Genomic DNA, 22,287 nt, shown 5'->3' with positions numbered 1-22,287 from the left:
GCTAACTACTTCATTCACTTCAAACCCATTACATAATACTAGTATTTAAGAAAAATGGTGAAAGACTGCAAATATGTTAAATAACAATTCTATTGATCTAGAAATGGAAATAACTGATTTTCATCCTAATTAAGATCAAGAATATCACAAAAAGCCATTTGAATAGTCCTAGAACAGAAAAATCATGAACAGTTAAACCTTTAAAACGATAAATTCCTGCTTCCAATCTACTTAAAAATGTGAAAGAGGATTTTCAACAATGAACTTGTTAAAATCAATGTTTACATACAGTATAACAAATCAACATCCCAACGACTGCAAGGATTTAGCCATAACATCGCATGTATCAGAGGGAAAAAAAAAAAAAAAAAAAACTCGCAGAAGAAATGCAGTGTTAAATTTCACATTAAAATACGATTTCCCTGTATTTAACTTTCATCTTGCTGAATTTTTTGTAAATAATGCAAAGAGTATACCTTTTCTTTAACATATTATACCACACATTTTTATACTTTGTGTAATGTATTTATAACTGAAATATTAAAAGTGCACTATATACTTGTAGCTCGCCAAAATTTTATAAACTCAAAATTGGCTCCCTTTAAGTTAAACTTGCACATAACTGCACTAAGGGAAGGAATGCAATTTTATTTCTTTTGTCTTTATTTGGTTTCATTTTCATATAAAAAGAGTTAAAAATAGGGTTATCTAATTTTGTTATCTAGGTAACAAAATTTAAACAGACATTTTCAGTAAAAATTACAGAATAAAAGATTTTGTTTCCCTGAAGATGCAACACCTCGCTATTCCAGGTATCGTACAGACTGCATACTGTCAGAAAGAAATTCCTTTTTATACAGGGAATCCATATACTTTAATCTGTTTTTACACAAGTACTGTTTATGACCAATGGTCCAGGAGTAAAATACTTTATAGTTAATCCATCTAAATTTTTATTATTTCCGGTCATCTGTATAGACTGTTTATTTATCATGACTAAACTACCAATCTGCATTCTAGATACCTCATATGATTCTTCAAGTCACGTTTCGTAGCCTATCATTTCTAATACAGCAGGTACTTGCTGAGCGCAGACTTGTAAAGCGTGATTTCGCGTATAGCAGTACCTTACAGGATTCCATTTAATTTGTCCACTGCTAGAATTTCATTCATACGTGGTTCAACAATCATCCATCAACACCAGAAAGAATTTATCTGCTACTTTAAACAATTTCCATAGACTGAAAATGAAGTTCAAAAAAATCTTACAAATCTCAAATGCAAAGCATTCCGAAGAATTTTCACATATGGAAGATAGAGAAGTCAAACAATGAATCAGAAAATTACAAAAGAAGAATTGGGTGCTTATAAAACCCCTTGACAATAAAAGCGCTCATTACGAAAAACAGCTTTTAACTGAAGATTAGATGAAGGAATCATTAAATAACAGAGAAGCAATGTCTGATCTTCTAGCGGAGATGGACACAATTAAAGAAAAAAATGGACACTTTAAAAGAGCTACTGGGAAATATGTGCTCTTTACAGCGACATGGTTACAGTTGCATCAGTCATTCTTATAAGCAAAAGACGTCAGCTTTTTCAAAAAATAATTCTGCCATGTATTTGCCAAGAGAACGAAAACAAGTCCTAAAGAAATTTTCAGAGTGCTTTTCAAAACCAAGTTGAAAGTTAGTCTGCAGAATTTTACTTCGATAATAATAAAACATCTCTGATTTTATTTCAAAATGAATTTTTTTTTTATCGATTTTAAAGAGATCTTCGCAAATTGGTTCATAAAACTTCACAACATGCCACAATTGTTCAGATTAGGGACAAAATATAATAAAGTATGCTTAAAACAACTAAGAAAAAGCACATTTTGAGCATCCTTAACAGAAGACAATTTGGCTCCACTAACTTTCTTTACAAGTATACATTAAATTTTTATTTACATTTCTTTTTTATTCAACACTTAACTTTCAATGGTTTTAAGAGAAACATCACTTGATAGAGAGACTCTAAATTCAGAAAAAAACTGAAACAAATTTGGTTTATACCCAGGCAGTGCAATTACACTGGCCTGTTGGGAAGAGAAGACCCTGTTGGACATGGAAAATATTAGGCCACACAGAGAGGAAAATGTTTAGCCTCCTCCTCGTAATGCGAAAGGAGGCCACTTGGGAAAAAATTACACCACAGCAGTACTTTTGAAACCACTATGAAGCAACAGAACTCTAACAAATCTCAGACTTCTGATAATTATAGTGTGATTAACAGTTCAACCTCACTTCGAATATTACAATACAATATAGAGAAAGCACCAATTCAGACACTTCAATATGAAATTCAAAACCTACGAAATTAATGCACAAATGCTACCCTAAACATTAAAACATAATGTGACACGTTCATGTAAAATAAATAACTAGTAAAGCTCCAATATAAAGCAACATGTGAAAAGGGATGGACAAATTATAACATTCAAGTATTTCTAGTGGAAATAAAGTTGATATAAAACAAGACTTACCAGCCACAGATGTCTTTTTGCTCTGCATTATTCCCCCATTCTTTTCATCATCGTTCTTTTTCTTTCACGATATCATGTTCTGAATTCCAAGAGTGCACAAAAGTGATGACAAATTACACTAGAAGAGGCCAAAAGGGAAAAAAACAGGAATCATTAGATTTTAACTACTTCGATACACAAAGAGAAATATCTAAAACTTCAAGAGTCGCCTTCTTTGTTTTAAACTCCAGCAATGTGCTACATTGTTACTAAAAGCATGACTGCAATCGATAGAAAAGCTGATTTTCCTAATATGACAGAAGTACAGTAAGCGAAAGGGGTATTTAATATATGGGTACACCATGAATAATGAAAGAAAAAAAAATTAGACAGTCATTACGGATACACAGAATAAAAGGGATAATGATCTTCGAGAAGAGTAAATAATTGCAGCGCTGGTAGAAAGATGGCACCAAAAGACAAAGAGCAGGTAATTTTAAATCACAAATAAAGAAAATAAACATTACTGCTAGCTTTGAAGCAGGTGTTATATATTAAACTATCTAAATTCACACACAGAATTAGTGACATTAGAGATCAAAATAGAGTAATTAAACTTGCAATACATTAATATTAAAAGAGCTATACGTATATACTTTTAAAGATTTTTTTAAAAAAAGGGCACAAAAACACCTCTCTAAAAACAGACTTGGAAGAACATCTTGGAAACAAAAGTCATATACCATAAAAGAAATATTTCATTCAGAATTTTAACGTAAGAACCATTTCTAATTTCAAGTTCTCTACTTAGGTACTCTCATTCATGAGAGAGGACAGCTTAGTGCGATATACCAGAAATTATCTTGAAATATTACCCAGGTGACTTTAATGTAATTATAGAAATATTTCGCTCAGGGAAAGACATTGTGTAGCTGCCCGGGTTCGAGCCCAGCTTTAATATAGCAAGCTAAAACACATCAAATGCCATTGAATGATACAGCATTTTGAAATGTTACAAAAAATTCAAATGCAATTTCGTGGAAGAGCTATTGCAATTACCTACATACTAAAATTTTGATCAAAAATTCAAGAAAACTAAGATACTCCTTTATCTTTCGAAGGAATCAAAGTCATATACTAATGTAGGAATGCTCAACCTATTGTACTATGAAACCTACACATAGGAATGAAATTTTGTCACCTACGTGAGATGTCCAATACCGAGAAATTCCGTAAATTGTAGAATAGAACCTGCGTCTGAAAACAGACGAAAGGTAAAACATTATTCAAATACTTTACCTTTAGCCTTGAAGCAGGTGTTCTATATTAAACTGTGTTAATTCACATACAGAATTAGTAATATAATAGCTCAAAATATTTTAAGAACCAAACACGCATTAAATAAACATTAAAAAATCTATATACGTTTATTAGTGTTACGAGGGTTTATTCTGAAATATTATAAGGTCACTTTCAAAGAAATGATAGAACTTTTCACTCAGGGAAGGGACATTCTGTCTGGCTGCCCGGGTTCCATCCCAGCTTCTGTTACAAAAGTTTCATAGAAGAATTTTAAAAATCCACAAACGAAACTTATGAAGAAATTATTGAACATACCTGGTTCTATGATTTAGCCATTCTTACAGACATAGTAACTAAATCTTAAATTTGAGGGAGGGGGCGAGAGAACTAAACTAAAGTCTTTGAATTAAAGGGTATTATAAATTCATTTTAAATCAAAATTAATTTTGTGAAAATACTACACAAATATGAGGAATATACATTTTTACCATAACGTAATGTACGTTTTGCCCCTTTGAAAATCTGGAGAACTAAGGGGTGAAATATAAGAAAACTGAAAGAATCATTTGGAAAATCTTCTCGAGCTTCAATCAGTTTCTAAATTAGATGTTTTGAGTGTATTTAAAATTAGGCTAACTACTTCATTCACTTCAAACCCATTACATAATACTAGTATTTAAGAAAAATGGTGAAAGACTGCAAATATGTTAAATAACAATTCTATTGATCTAGAAATGGAAATAACTGATTTTCATCCTAATTAAGATCAAGAATATCACAAAAAGCCATTTGAATAGTCCTAGAACAGAAAAATCATGAACAGTTAAACCTTTAAAAAGATAAATTCCTGCTTCCAATCTACTTAAAAATGTGAAAGAGGATTTTCAACAATGAACTTGTTAAAATCAATGTTTAGATACAGTATAACAAATCAACATCCCAACGACTGCAAGGATTTAGCCATAACATCGCATGTATCAGAGGCAAAAAAAAAAAAAAAAAAAAAAAAAACTCGCAGAAGAAATGCAGTGTTAAATTTCACATTAAAATACGATTTCCCTGTATTTAACTTTCATCTTGCTGAATTTTTTGTAAATAATGCAAAGAGTATACCTTTTCTTTAACATATTATACCACACATTTTTATACTTTGTGTAATGTATTTATAACTGAAATATTAAAAGTGCACTATATACTTGTAGCTCGCCAAAATTTTATAAACTCAAAATTGGCTCCCTTTAAGTTAAACTTGCACATAACTGCACTAAGGGAAGGAATGCAATTTTATTTCTCTTGTCTGTATTTGGTTTCATTTTCATATAAAAAGAGTTAAAAATAGGGTTATCTAGGTAACAAAATTTAAACAGACATTTTCAGTAAAATTTACAGAATAAAAGATTTTGTTTCCCTGAAGATGCAACACCTCGCTATTCCAGGTATGGTACAGACTGCATACTGTCAGAAAGAAATTCCTTTTTTATACAGGGAATCCATATACTTTAATCTGTTTTTACACAAGTACTGTTTATGACTAATGGTCCAGGAGTAAAATACTTTATAGTTAATCCATCTAAATTTTTATTATTTCCGGTCATCTGTATAGACTGTTTATTTATCATGACTAAACTACCAATCTGCATTCTAGATACCTCATATGATTCTTCAAGTCACGTTTCGTAGCCTATCATTTCTAATACAGCAGGTACTTGCTGAGCGCAGACTTGTAAAGCGTGATTTCGCGTATAGCAGTACCTTACAGGATTCCATTTAATTTGTCCACTGCTAGAATTTCATTCATACGTGGTTCAACAATCATCCATCAACACCAGAAAGAATTTATCTGCTACTTTAAACAATTTCCATAGACTGAAAATGAAGTTCAAAAAAATCTTACAAATCTCAAATGCAAAGCATTCCGAAGAATTTTCACATATGGAAGATAGAGAAGTCAAACAATGAATCAGAAAATTACAAAAGAAGAATTGGGTGCTTATAAAACCCCTTGACAATAAAAGCGCTCATTACGAAAAACAGCTTTTAACTGAAGATTAGATGAAGGAATCATTAAATAACAGAGAAGCAATGTCTGATCTTCTAGCGGAGATGGACACAATTAAAGAAAAAAATGGACACTTTAAAAGAGCTACTGGGAAATATGTGCTCTTTACAGCGACATGGTTACAGTTGCATCAGTCATTCTTATAAGCAAAAGACGTCAGCTTTTTCAAAAAATAATTCTGCCATGTATTTGCCAAGAGAACGAAAACAAGTCCTAAAGAAATTTTCAGAGTGCTTTTCAAAACCAAGTTGAAAGTTAGTCTGCAGAATTTTACTTCGATAATAATAAAACATCTCTGATTTTATTTCAAAATGAATTTTTTTTTTATCGATTTTAAAGAGATCTTCGCAAATTGGTTCATAAAACTTCACAACATGCCACAATTGTTCAGATTAGGGACAAAATATAATAAAGTATGCTTAAAACAACTAAGAAAAAGCACATTTTGAGCATCCTTAACAGAAGACAATTTGGCTCCACTAACTTTCTTTACAAGTATACATTAAATTTTTATTTACATTTCTTTTTTATTCAACACTTAACTTTCAATGGTTTTAAGAGAAACATCACTTGATAGAGAGACTCTAAATTCAGAAAAAAACTGAAACAAATTTGGTTTATACCCAGGCAGTGCAATTACACTGGCCTGTTGGGAAGAGAAGACCCTGTTGGACATGGAAAATATTAGGCCACACAGAGAGGAAAATGTTTAGCCTCCTCCTCGTAATGCGAAAGGAGGCCACTTGGGAAAAAATTACACCACAGCAGTACTTTTGAAACCACTATGAAGCAACAGAACTCTAACAAATCTCAGACTTCTGATAATTATAGTGTGATTAACAGTTCAACCTCACTTCGAATATTACAATACAATATAGAGAAAGCACCAATTCAGACACTTCAATATGAAATTCAAAACCTACGAAATTAATGCACAAATGCTACCCTAAACATTAAAACATAATGTGACACGTTCATGTAAAATAAATAACTAGTAAAGCTCCAATATAAAGCAACATGTGAAAAGGGATGGACAAATTATAACATTCAAGTATTTCTAGTGGAAATAAAGTTGATATAAAACAAGACTTACCAGCCACAGATGTCTTTTTGCTCTGCATTATTCCCCCATTCTTTTCATCATCGTTCTTTTTCTTTCACGATATCATGTTCTGAATTCCAAGAGTGCACAAAAGTGATGACAAATTACACTAGAAGAGGCCAAAAGGGAAAAAAACAGGAATCATTAGATTTTAACTACTTCGATACACAAAGAGAAATATCTAAAACTTCAAGAGTCGCCTTCTTTGTTTTAAACTCCAGCAATGTGCTACATTGTTACTAAAAGCATGACTGCAATCGATAGAAAAGCTGATTTTCCTAATATGACAGAAGTACAGTAAGCGAAAGGGGTATTTAATATATGGGTACAACATGAATAATGAAAGAAAAAAAAATTAGACAGTCATTACGGATACACAGAATAAAAGGGATAATGATCTTCGAGAAGAGTAAATAATTGCAGCGCTGGTAGAAAGATGGCACCAAAAGACAAAGAGCAGGTAATTTTAAATCACAAATAAAGAAAATAAACATTACTGCTAGCTTTGAAGCAGGTGTTATATATTAAACTATCTAAATTCACACACAGAATTAGTGACATAAGAGATCAAAATAGAGTAATTAAACTTGCAATACATTAATATTAAAAGAGCTATACGTATATACTTTTAAAGATTTTTTTAAAAAAAGGGCACAAAAACACCTCTCTAAAAACAGACTTGGAAGAACATCTTGGAAACAAAAGTCGTATACCATTAAAGAAATATTTCATTCAGAATTTTAACGTAAGAACCATTTCTAATTTCAAGTTCTCTACTTAGGTACTCTCATTCATGAGAGAGGACAGCTTAGTGCGATATACCAGAAATTATCTTGAAATATTACCAGGTGACTTTAATGTAATTATAGAAATATTTCGCTCAGGGATAGACATTGTGTAGCTGCCCGGGTTCGAGCCCAGCTTTAATATAGCAAGCTAAAACACATCAAATGCCATTGAATGATACAGCATTTTGAAATGTTACAAAAAATTCAAATGCAATTTCGTGGAAGAGCTATTGCAATTACCTACATACTAAAATTTTGACCAAAAATTCAAGAAAACTAAGATACTCCTTTATCTTTCGAAGGAATCAAAGTCATATACTAATGTAGGGATGCTCAACCTATTGTACTATGAAACCTACACATAGGAATGAAATTTTGTCACCTATGTGAGATGTCCAATACCGAGAAATTCCGTAAATTGTAGAATAGAACCTGCGTCTGAAAACAGACGAAAGGTAAAACATTATTCAAATACTTTACCTTTAGCCTTGAAGCAGGTGTTCTAAATTAAACTGTGTTAATTCACATACAGAATTAGTAATATAATAGCTCAAAATATTTTAAGAACCAAACACGCATTAAATAAACATTAAAAAATCTATATACGTTTATTAGTGTTACGAGGGTTTATTCTGAAATATTATAAGGTCACTTTCAAAGAAATGATAGAACTTTTCACTCAGGGAAGGGACATTCTGTCTGGCTGCCCGGGTTCCATCCCAGCTTCTGTTACAAAAGTTTCATAGAAGAATTTTAAAAATCCAGAAACGAAACTTATGAAGAAATTATTGAACATACCTGGTTCTATGATTTAGCCATTCTTACAGACATAGTAACTAAATCTTAAATTTGAGGGAGGGGGCGAGAGAACTAAACTAAAGTCTTTGAATTAAAGGGTATTATAAATTCATTTTAAATCAAAATTAATTTTGTGAAAATATTACACAAATATGAGGAATATACATTTTTACCATAACGTAATGTACGTTTTGCCCCTTTGAAAATCTGGAGAACTAAGGGGTGAAATATAAGAAAACTGAAAGAATCATTTGGAAAATCTCCTCGAGCTTCAATCAGTTTCTAAATTAGATGTTTTGAGTGTATTTAAAATTAGGCTAACTACTTCATTCACTTCAAACCCATTACATAATACTAGTATTTAAGAAAAATGGTGAAAGACTGCAAATATGTTAAATAACAATTCTATTGATCTAGAAATGGAAATAACTGATTTTCATCCTAATTAAGATCAAGAATATCACAAAAAGCCATTTGAATAGTCCTAGAACAGAAAAATCATGAACAGTTAAACCTTTAAAACGATAAATTCCTGCTTCCAATCTACTTAAAAATGTGAAAGAGGATTTTCAACAATGAACTTGTTAAAATCAATGTTTAGATACAGTATAACAAATCAACATCCCAACGACTGCAAGGATTTAGCCATAACATCGCATGTATCAGAGGGAAAAAAAAAAAAAAAAAAAACTCGCAGAAGAAATGCAGTGTTAAATTTCACATTAAAATACGATTTCGCTGTATTTAACTTTCATCTTGCTGAATTTTTTGTAAATAATGCAAAGAGTATACCTTTTCTTTAACATATTATACCACACATTTTTATACTTTGTGTAATGTATTTATAACTGAAATATTAAAAGTGCACTATATACTTGTAGCTCGCCAAAATTTTATAAACTCAAAATTGGCTCCCTTTAAGTTAAACTTGCACATAACTGCACTAAGGGAAGGAATGCAATTTTATTTCTTTTGTCTTTATTTGGTTTCATTTTCATATAAAAAGAGTTAAAAATAGGGTTATCTAATTTTGTTATCTAGGTAACAAAATTTAAACAGACATTTTCAGTAAAAATTACAGAATAAAAGATTTTGTTTCCCTGAAGATGCAACACCTCGCTATTCCAGGTATCGTACAGACTGCATACTGTCAGAAAGAAATTCCTTTTTATACAGGGAATCCATATACTTTAATCTGTTTTTACACAAGTACTGTTTATGACCAATGGTCCAGGAGTAAAATACTTTATAGTTAATCCATCTAAATTTTTATTATTTCCGGTCATCTGTATAGACTGTTTATTTATCATGACTAAACTACCAATCTGCATTCTAGATACCTCATATGATTCTTCAAGTCACGTTTCGTAGCCTATCATTTCTAATACAGCAGGTACTTGCTGAGCGCAGACTTGTAAAGCGTGATTTCGCGTATAGCAGTACCTTACAGGATTCCATTTAATTTGTCCACTGCTAGAATTTCATTCATACGTGGTTCAACAATCATCCATCAACACCAGAAAGAATTTATCTGCTACTTTAAACAATTTCCATAGACTGAAAATGAAGTTCAAAAAAATCTTACAAATCTCAAATGCAAAGCATTCCGAAGAATTTTCACATATGGAAGATAGAGAAGTCAAACAATGAATCAGAAAATTACAAAAGAAGAATTGGGTGCTTATAAAACCCCTTGACAATAAAAGCGCTCATTACGAAAAACAGCTTTTAACTGAAGATTAGATGAAGGAATCATTAAATAACAGAGAAGCAATGTCTGATCTTCTAGCGGAGATGGACACAATTAAAGAAAAAAATGGACACTTTAAAAGAGCTACTGGGAAATATGTGCTCTTTACAGCGACATGGTTACAGTTGCATCAGTCATTCTTATAAGCAAAAGACGTCAGCTTTTTCAAAAAATAATTCTGCCATGTATTTGCCAAGAGAACGAAAACAAGTCCTAAAGAAATTTTCAGAGTGCTTTTCAAAACCAAGTTGAAAGTTAGTCTGCAGAATTTTACTTCGATAATAATAAAACATCTCTGATTTTATTTCAAAATGAATTTTTTTTTTATCGATTTTAAAGAGATCTTCGCAAATTGGTTCATAAAACTTCACAACATGCCACAATTGTTCAGATTAGGGACAAAATATAATAAAGTATGCTTAAAACAACTAAGAAAAAGCACATTTTGAGCATCCTTAACAGAAGACAATTTGGCTCCACTAACTTTCTTTACAAGTATACATTAAATTTTTATTTACATTTCTTTTTTATTCAACACTTAACTTTCAATGGTTTTAAGAGAAACATCACTTGATAGAGAGACTCTAAATTCAGAAAAAAACTGAAACAAATTTGGTTTATACCCAGGCAGTGCAATTACACTGGCCTGTTGGGAAGAGAAGACCCTGTTGGACATGGAAAATATTAGGCCACACAGAGAGGAAAATGTTTAGCCTCCTCCTCGTAATGCGAAAGGAGGCCACTTGGGAAAAAATTACACCACAGCAGTACTTTTGAAACCACTATGAAGCAACAGAACTCTAACAAATCTCAGACTTCTGATAATTATAGTGTGATTAACAGTTCAACCTCACTTCGAATATTACAATACAATATAGAGAAAGCACCAATTCAGACACTTCAATATGAAATTCAAAACCTACGAAATTAATGCACAAATGCTACCCTAAACATTAAAACATAATGTGACACGTTCATGTAAAATAAATAACTAGTAAAGCTCCAATATAAAGCAACATGTGAAAAGGGATGGACAAATTATAACATTCAAGTATTTCTAGTGGAAATAAAGTTGATATAAAACAAGACTTACCAGCCACAGATGTCTTTTTGCTCTGCATTATTCCCCCATTCTTTTCATCATCGTTCTTTTTCTTTCACGATATCATGTTCTGAATTCCAAGAGTGCACAAAAGTGATGACAAATTACACTAGAAGAGGCCAAAAGGGAAAAAAACAGGAATCATTAGATTTTAACTACTTCGATACACAAAGAGAAATATCTAAAACTTCAAGAGTCGCCTTCTTTGTTTTAAACTCCAGCAATGTGCTACATTGTTACTAAAAGCATGACTGCAATCGATAGAAAAGCTGATTTTCCTAATATGACAGAAGTACAGTAAGCGAAAGGGGTATTTAATATATGGGTACAACATGAATAATGAAAGAAAAAAAAATTAGACAGTTATTACGGATACACAGAATAAAAGGGATAATGATCTTCGAGAAGAGTAAATAATTGCAGCGCTGGTAGAAAGATGGCACCAAAAGACAAAGAGCAGGTAATTTTAAATCACAAATAAAGAAAATAAACATTACTGCTAGCTTTGAAGCAGGTGTTATATATTAAACTATCTAAATTCACACACAGAATTAGTGACATAAGAGATCAAAATAGAGTAATTAAACTTGCAATACATTAATATTAAAAGAGCTATACGTATATACTTTTAAAGATTTTTTTAAAAAAAGGGCACAAAAACACCTCTCTAAAAACAGACTTGGAAGAACATCTTGGAAACAAAAGTCGTATACCATAAAAGAAATATTTCATTCAGAATTTTAACGTAAGAACCATTTCTAATTTCAAGTTCTCTACTTAGGTACTCTCATTCATGAGAGAGGACAGCTTAGTGCGATATACCAGAAATTATCTTGAAATATTACCAGGTGACTTTAATGTAATTATAGAAATATTTCGCTCAGGGAAAGACATTGTGTAGCTGCCCGGGTTCGAGCCCAGCTTTAATATAGCAAGCTAAAACACATCAAATGCCATTGAATGATACAGCATTTTGAAATGTTACAAAAAATTCAAATGCAATTTCGTGGAAGAGCTATTGCAATTACCTACATACTAAAATTTTGACCAAAAATTCAAGAAAACTAAGATACTCCTTTATCTTTCGAAGGAATCAAAGTCATATACTAATGTAGGGATGCTCAACCTATAGTACTATGAAACCTACACATAGGAATGAAATTTTGTCACCTATGTGAGATGTCCAATACCGAGAAATTCCGTAAATTGTAGAATAGAACCTGCGTCTGAAAACAGACGAAAGGTAAAACATTATTCAAATACTTTACCTTTAGCCTTGAAGCAGGTGTTCTAAATTAAACTGTGTTAATTCACATACAGAATTAGTAATATAATAGCTCAAAATATTTTAAGAACCAAACACGCATTAAATAAACATTAAAAAATCTATATACGTTTATTAGTGTTACGAGGGTTTATTCTGAAATATTATAAGGTCACTTTCAAAGAAATGATAGAACTTTTCACTCAGGGAAGGGACATTCTGTCTGGCTGCCCGGGTTCCATCCCAGCTTCTGTTACAAAAGTTTCATAGAAGAATTTTAAAAATCCAGAAACGAAACTTATGAAGAAATTATTGAACATACCTGGTTCTATGATTTAGCCATTCTTACAGACATAGTAACTAAATCTTAAATTTGAGGGAGGGGGCGAGAGAACTAAACTAAAGTCTTTGAATTAAAGGGTATTATAAATTCATTTTAAATCAAAATTAATTTTGTGAAAATATTACACAAATATGAGGAATATACATTTTTACCATAACGTAATGTACGTTTTGCCCCTTTGAAAATCTGGAGAACTAAGGGGTGAAATATAAGAAAACTGAAAGAATCATTTGGAAAATCTCCTCGAGCTTCAATCAGTTTCTAAATTAGATGTTTTGAGTGTATTTAAAATTAGGCTAACTACTTCATTCACTTCAAACCCATTACATAATACTAGTATTTAAGAAAAATGGTGAAAGACTGCAAATATGTTAAATAACAATTCTATTGATCTAGAAATGGAAATAACTGATTTTCATCCTAATTAAGATCAAGAATATCACAAAAAGCCATTTGAATAGTCCTAGAACAGAAAAATCATGAACAGTTAAACCTTTAAAACGATAAATTCCTGCTTCCAATCTACTTAAAAATGTGAAAGAGGATTTTCAACAATGAACTTGTTAAAATCAATGTTTAGATACAGTATAACAAATCAACATCCCAACGACTGCAAGGATTTAGCCATAACATCGCATGTATCAGAGGGAAAAAAAAAAAAAAAAAAAACTCGCAGAAGAAATGCAGTGTTAAATTTCACATTAAAATACGATTTCCCTGTATTTAACTTTCATCTTGCTGAATTTTTTGTAAATAATGCAAAGAGTATACCTTTTCTTTAACATATTATACCACACATTTTTATACTTTGTGTAATGTATTTATAACTGAAATATTAAAAGTGCACTATATACTTGTAGCTCGCCAAAATTTTATAAACTCAAAATTGGCTCCCTTTAAGTTAAACTTGCACATAACTGCACTAAGGGAAGGAATGCAATTTTATTTCTTTTGTCTTTATTTGGTTTCATTTTCATATAAAAAGAGTTAAAAATAGGGTTATCTAATTTTGTTATCTAGGTAACAAAATTTAAACAGACATTTTCAGTAAAAATTACAGAATAAAAGATTTTGTTTCCCTGAAGATGCAACACCTCGCTATTCCAGGTATCGTACAGACTGCATACTGTCAGAAAGAAATTCCTTTTTATACAGGGAATCCATATACTTTAATCTGTTTTTACACAAGTACTGTTTATGACCAATGGTCCAGGAGTAAAATACTTTATAGTTAATCCATCTAAATTTTTATTATTTCCGGTCATCTGTATAGACTGTTTATTTATCATGACTAAACTACCAATCTGCATTCTAGATACCTCATATGATTCTTCAAGTCACGTTTCGTAGCCTATCATTTCTAATACAGCAGGTACTTGCTGAGCGCAGACTTGTAAAGCGTGATTTCGCGTATAGCAGTACCTTACAGGATTCCATTTAATTTGTCCACTGCTAGAATTTCATTCATACGTGGTTCAACAATCATCCATCAACACCAGAAAGAATTTATCTGCTACTTTAAACAATTTCCATAGACTGAAAATGAAGTTCAAAAAAATCTTACAAATCTCAAATGCAAAGCATTCCGAAGAATTTTCACATATGGAAGATAGAGAAGTCAAACAATGAATCAGAAAATTACAAAAGAAGAATTGGGTGCTTATAAAACCCCTTGACAATAAAAGCGCTCATTACGAAAAACAGCTTTTAACTGAAGATTAGATGAAGGAATCATTAAATAACAGAGAAGCAATGTCTGATCTTCTAGCGGAGATGGACACAATTAAAGAAAAAAATGGACACTTTAAAAGAGCTACTGGGAAATATGTGCTCTTTACAGCGACATGGTTACAGTTGCATCAGTCATTCTTATAAGCAAAAGACGTCAGCTTTTTCAAAAAATAATTCTGCCATGTATTTGCCAAGAGAACGAAAACAAGTCCTAAAGAAATTTTCAGAGTGCTTTTCAAAACCAAGTTGAAAGTTAGTCTGCAGAATTTTACTTCGATAATAATAAAACATCTCTGATTTTATTTCAAAATGAATTTTTTTTTTTATCGATTTTAAAGAGATCTTCGCAAATTGGTTCATAAAACTTCACAACATGCCACAATTGTTCAGATTAGGGACAAAATATAATAAAGTATGCTTAAAACAACTAAGAAAAAGCACATTTTGAGCATCCTTAACAGAAGACAATTTGGCTCCACTAACTTTCTTTACAAGTATACATTATATTTTTATTTACATTTCTTTTTTATTCAACACTTAACTTTCAATGGTTTTAAGAGAAACATCACTTGATAGAGAGACTCTAAATTCAGAAAAAAACTGAAACAAATTTGGTTTATACCCAGGCAGTGCAATTACACTGGCCTGTTGGGAAGAGAAGACCCTGTTGGACATGGAAAATATTAGGCCACACAGAGAGGAAAATGTTTAGCCTCCTCCTCGTAATGCGAAAGGAGGCCACTTGGGAAAAAATTACACCACAGCAGTACTTTTGAAACCACTATGAAGCAACAGAACTCTAACAAATCTCAGACTTCTGATAATTATAGTGTGATTAACAGTTCAACCTCACTTCGAATATTACAATACAATATAGAGAAAGCACCAATTCAGACACTTCAATATGAAATTCAAAACCTACGAAATTAATGCACAAATGCTACCCTAAACATTAAAACATAATGTGACACGTTCATGTAAAATAAATAACTAGTAAAGCTCCAATATAAAGCAACATGTGAAAAGGGATGGACAAATTATAACATTCAAGTATTTCTAGTGGAAATAAAGTTGATATAAAACAAGACTTACCAGCCACAGATGTCTTTTTGCTCTGCATTATTCCCCCATTCTTTTCATCATCGTTCTTTTTCTTTCACGATATCATGTTCTGAATTCCAAGAGTGCACAAAAGTGATGACAAATTACACTAGAAGAGGCCAAAAGGGAAAAAAACAGGAATCATTAGATTTTAACTACTTCGATACACAAAGAGAAATATCTAAAACTTCAAGAGTCGCCTTCTTTGTTTTAAACTCCAGCAATGTGCTACATTGTTACTAAAAGCATGACTGCAATCGATAGAAAAGTTGATTTTCCTAATATGACAGAAGTACAGTAAGCGAAAGGGGTATTTAATATATGGGTACAACATGAATAATGAAAGAAAAAAAAATTAGACAGTCATTACGGATACACAGAATAAAAGGGATAATGATCTTCGAGAAGAGTAAATAATTGCAGCGCTGGTAGAAAGATGGCACCAAAAGACAAAGAGCAGGTAATTTTAAATCACAAATAAAGAAAATAAACATTACTGCTAGCTTTGAAGCAGGTGTTATATATTAAACTATCTAAATTCACACACAGAATTAGTGACATAAGAGATCAAAATAGAGTAATTAAACTTGCAATACATTAATATTAAAAGAGCTATACGTATATACTTTTAAAGATTTTTTTAAAAAAAGGGCACAAAAACACCTCTCTAAAAACAGACTTGGAAGAACATCTTGGAAACAAAAGTCGTATACCATAAAAGAAATATTTCATTCAGAATTTTAACGTAAGAACCATTTCTAATTTCAAGTTCTCTACTTAGGTACTCTCATTCATGAGAGAGGACAGCTTAGTGCGATATACCAGAAATTATCTTGAAATATTACCAGGTGACTTTAATGTAATTATAGAAATATTTCGCTCAGGGAAAGACATTGTGTAGCTGCCCGGGTTCGAGCCCAGCTTTAATATAGCAAGCTAAAACACATCAAATGCCATTGAATGATACAGCATTTTGAAATGTTACAAAAAATTCAAATGCAATTTCGTGGAAGAGCTATTGCAATTACCTACATACTAAAATTTTGACCAAAAATTCAAGAAAACTAAGATACTCCTTTATCTTTCGAAGGAATCAAAGTCATATACTAATGTAGGGATGCTCAACCTATTGTACTATGAAACCTACACATAGGAATGAAATTTTGTCACCTATGTGAGATGTCCAATACCGAGAAATTCCGTAAATTGTAGAATAGAACCTGCGTCTGAAAACAGACGAAAGGTAAAACATTATTCAAATACTTTACCTTTAGCCTTGAAGCAGGTGTTCTATATTAAACTGTGTTAATTCACATACAGAATTAGTAATATAATAGCTCAAAATATTTTAAGAACCAAACACGCATTAAATAAACATTAAAAAATCTATATACGTTTATTAGTGTTACGAGGGTTTATTCTGAAATATTATAAGGTCACTTTCAAAGAAATGATAGAACTTTTCACTCAGGGAAGGGACATTCTGTCTGGCTGCCCGGGTTCCATCCCAGCTTCTGTTACAAAAGTTTCATAGAAGAATTTTAAAAATCCAGAAACGAAACTTATGAAGAAATTATTGAACATACCTGGTTCTATGATTTAGCCATTCTTACAGACATAGTAACTAAATCTTAAATTTGAGGGAGGGGGCGAGAGAACTAAACTAAAGTCTTTGAATTAAAGGGTATTATAAATTCATTTTAAATCAAAATTAATTTTGTGAAAATATTACACAAATATGAGGAATATACATTTTTACCATAACGTAATGTACGTTTTGCCCCTTTGAAAATCTGGAGAACTAAGGGGTGAAATATAAGAAAACTGAAAGAATCATTTGGAAAATCTCCTCGAGCTTCAATCAGTTTCTAAATTAGATGTTTTGAGTGTATTTAAAATTAGGCTAACTACTTCATTCACTTCAAACCCATTACATAATACTAGTATTTAAGAAAAATGGTGAAAGACTGCAAATATGTTAAATAACAATTCTATTGATCTAGAAATGGAAATAACTGATTTTCATCCTAATTAAGATCAAGAATATCACAAAAAGCCATTTGAATAGTCCTAGAACAGAAAAATCATGAACAGTTAAACCTTTAAAACGATAAATTCCTGCTTCCAATCTACTTAAAAATGTGAAAGAGGATTTTCAACAATGAACTTGTTAAAATCAATGTTTACATACAGTATAACAAATCAACATCCCAACGACTGCAAGGATTTAGCCATAACATCACATGTATCAGAGGGAAAAAAAAAAAAAAAAAAAAACTCGCAGAAGAAATGCAGTGTTAAATTTCACATTAAAATACGATTTCCCTGTATTTAACTTTCATCTTGCTGAATTTTTTGTAAATAATGCAAAGAGTATACCTTTTCTTTAACATATTATACCACACATTTTTATACTTTGTGTAATGTATTTATAACTGAAATATTAAAAGTGCACTATATACTTGTAGCTCGCCAAAATTTTATAAACTCAAAATTGGCTCCCTTTAAGTTAAACTTGCACATAACTGCACTAAGGGAAGGAATGCAATTTTATTTCTTTTGTCTGTATTTGGTTTCATTTTCATATAAAAAGAGTTAAAAATAGGGTTATCTAATTTTGTTATCTAGGTAACAAAATTTAAACAGACATTTTCAGTAAAAATTACAGAATAAAAGATTTTGTTTCCCTGAAGATGCAACACCTCGCTATTCCAGGTATGGTACAGACTGCATACTGTCAGAAAGAAATTCCTTTTTATACAGGGAATCCATATACTTTAATCTGTTTTTACACAAGTACTGTTTATGACTAATGGTCCAGGAGTAAAATACTTTATAGTTAATCCATCTAAATTTTTATTATTTCCGGTCATCTGTATAGACTGTTTATTTATCATGACTAAACTACCAATCTGCATTCTAGATACCTCATATGATTCTTCAAGTCACGTTTCGTAGCCTATCATTTCTAATACAGCAGGTACTTGCTGAGCGCAGACTTGTAAAGCGTGATTTCGCGTATAGCAGTACCTTACAGGATTCCATTTAATTTGTCCACTGCTAGAATTTCATTCATACGTGGTTCAACAATCATCCATCAACACCAGAAAGAATTTATCTGCTACTTTAAACAATTTCCATAGACTGAAAATGAAGTTCAAAAAAATCTTACAAATCTCAAATGCAAAGCATTCCGAAGAATTTTCACATATGGAAGATAGAGAAGTCAAACAATGAATCAGAAAATTACAAAAGAAGAATTGGGTGCTTATAAAACCCCTTGACAATAAAAGCGCTCATTACGAAAAACAGCTTTTAACTGAAGATTAGATGAAGGAATCATTAAATAACAGAGAAGCAATGTCTGATCTTCTAGCGGAGATGGACACAATTAAAGAAAAAAATGGACACTTTAAAAGAGCTACTGGGAAATATGTGCTCTTTACAGCGACATGGTTACAGTTGCATCAGTCATTCTTATAAGCAAAAGACGTCAGCTTTTTCAAAAAATAATTCTGCCATGTATTTGCCAAGAGAACGAAAACAAGTCCTAAAGAAATTTTCAGAGTGCTTTTCAAAACCAAGTTGAAAGTTAGTCTGCAGAATTTTACTTCGATAATAATAAAACATCTCTGATTTTATTTCAAAATGAATTTTTTTTTTTATCGATTTTAAAGAGATCTTCGCAAATTGGTTCATAAAACTTCACAACATGCCACAATTGTTCAGATTAGGGACAAAATATAATAAAGTATGCTTAAAACAACTAAGAAAAAGCACATTTTGAGCATCCTTAACAGAAGACAATTTGGCTCCACTAACTTTCTTTACAAGTATACATTATATTTTTATTTACATTTCTTTTTTATTCAACACTTAACTTTCAATGGTTTTAAGAGAAACATCACTTGATAGAGAGACTCTAAATTCAGAAAAAAACTGAAACAAATTTGGTTTATACCCAGGCAGTGCAATTACACTGGCCTGTTGGGAAGAGAAGACCCTGTTGGACATGGAAAATATTAGGCCACACAGAGAGGAAAATGTTTAGCCTCCTCCTCGTAATGCGAAAGGAGGCCACTTGGGAAAAAATTACACCACAGCAGTACTTTTGAAACCACTATGAAGCAACAGAACTCTAACAAATCTCAGACTTCTGATAATTATAGTGTGATTAACAGTTCAACCTCACTTCGAATATTACAATACAATATAGAGAAAGCACCAATTCAGACACTTCAATATGAAATTCAAAACCTACGAAATTAATGCACAAATGCTACCCTAAACATTAAAACATAATGTGACACGTTCATGTAAAATAAATAACTAGTAAAGCTCCAATATAAAGCAACATGTGAAAAGGGATGGACAAATTATAACATTCAAGTATTTCTAGTGGAAATAAAGTTGATATAAAACAAGACTTACCAGCCACAGATGTCTTTTTGCTCTGCATTATTCCCCCATTCTTTTCATCATCGTTCTTTTTCTTTCACGATATCATGTTCTGAATTCCAAGAGTGCACAAAAGTGATGACAAATTACACTAGAAGAGGCCAAAAGGGAAAAAAACAGGAATCATTAGATTTTAACTACTTCGATACACAAAGAGAAATATCTAAAACTTCAAGAGTCGCCTTCTTTGTTTTAAACTCCAGCAATGTGCTACATTGTTACTAAAAGCATGACTGCAATCGATAGAAAAGCTGATTTTCCTAATATGACAGAAGTACAGTAAGCGAAAGGGGTATTTAATATATGGGTACAACATGAATAATGAAAGAAAAAAAAATTAGACAGTCATTACGGATACACAGAATAAAAGGGATAATGATCTTCGAGAAGAGTAAATAATTGCAGCGCTGGTAGAAAGATGGCACCAAAAGACAAAGAGCAGGTAATTTTAAATCACAAATAAAGAAAATAAACATTACTGCTAGCTTTGAAGCAGGTGTTATATATTAAACTATCTAAATTCACACACAGAATTAGTGACATAAGAGATCAAAATAGAGTAATTAAACTTGCAATACATTAATATTAAAAGAGCTATACGTATATACTTTTAAAGATTTTTTTAAAAAAAGGGCACAAAAACACCTCTCTAAAAACAGACTTGGAAGAACATCTTGGAAACAAAAGTCGTATACCATAAAAGAAATATTTCATTCAGAATTTTAACGTAAGAACCATTTCTAATTTCAAGTTCTCTACTTAGGTACTCTCATTCATGAGAGAGGACAGCTTAGTGCGATATACCAGAAATTATCTTGAAATATTACCAGGTGACTTTAATGTAATTATAGAAATATTTCGCTCAGGGAAAGACATTGTGTAGCTGCCCGGGTTCGAGCCCAGCTTTAATATAGCAAGCTAAAACACATCAAATGCCATTGAATGATACAGCATTTTGAAATGTTACAAAAAATTCAAATGCAATTTCGTGGAAGAGCTATTGCAATTACCTACATACTAAAATTTTGACCAAAAATTCAAGAAAACTAAGATACTCCTTTATCTTTCGAAGGAATCAAAGTCATATACTAATGTAGGAATGCTCAACCTATTGTACTATGAAACCTACACATAGGAATGAAATTTTGTCACCTATGTGAGATGTCCAATACCGAGAAATTCCGTAAATTGTAGAATAGAACCTGCGTCTGAAAACAGACGAAAGGTAAAACATTATTCAAATACTTTACCTTTAGCCTTGAAGCAGGTGTTCTATATTAAACTGTGTTAATTCACATACAGAATTAGTAATATAATAGCTCAAAATATTTTAAGAACCAAACACGCATTAAATAAACATTAAAAAATCTATATACGTTTATTAGTGTTACGAGGGTTTATTCTGAAATATTATAAGGTCACTTTCAAAGAAATGATAGAACTTTTCACTCAGGGAAGGGACATTCTGTCTGGCTGCCCGGGTTCCATCCCAGCTTCTGTTACAAAAGTTTCATAGAAGAATTTTAAAAATCCAGAAACGAAACTTATGAAGAAATTATTGAACATACCTGGTTCTATGATTTAGCCATTCTTACAGACATAGTAACTAAATCTTAAATTTGAGGGAGGGGGCGAGAGAACTAAACTAAAGTCTTTGAATTAAAGGGTATTATAAATTCATTTTAAATCAAAATTAATTTTGTGAAAATATTACACAAATATGAGGAATATACATTTTTACCATAACGTAATGTACGTTTTGCCCCTTTGAAAATCTGGAGAACTAAGGGGTGAAATATAAGAAAACTGAAAGAATCATTTGGAAAATCTCCTCGAGCTTCAATCAGTTTCTAAATTAGATGTTTTGAGTGTATTTAAAATTAGGCTAACTACTTCATTCACTTCAAACCCATTACATAATACTAGTATTTAAGAAAAATGGTGAAAGACTGCAAATATGTTAAATAACAATTCTATTGATCT

Source organism: Stegodyphus dumicola, chromosome X1, assembly GCF_044657685.1.
Source record: "Stegodyphus dumicola isolate Sdum_Otavi_A_Nest chromosome X1, ASM4465768v1".
Taxonomy (NCBI): Eukaryota; Metazoa; Arthropoda; class Arachnida; order Araneae; family Eresidae; genus Stegodyphus; species Stegodyphus dumicola.
This window is presented reverse-complemented; position numbering follows the sequence as displayed.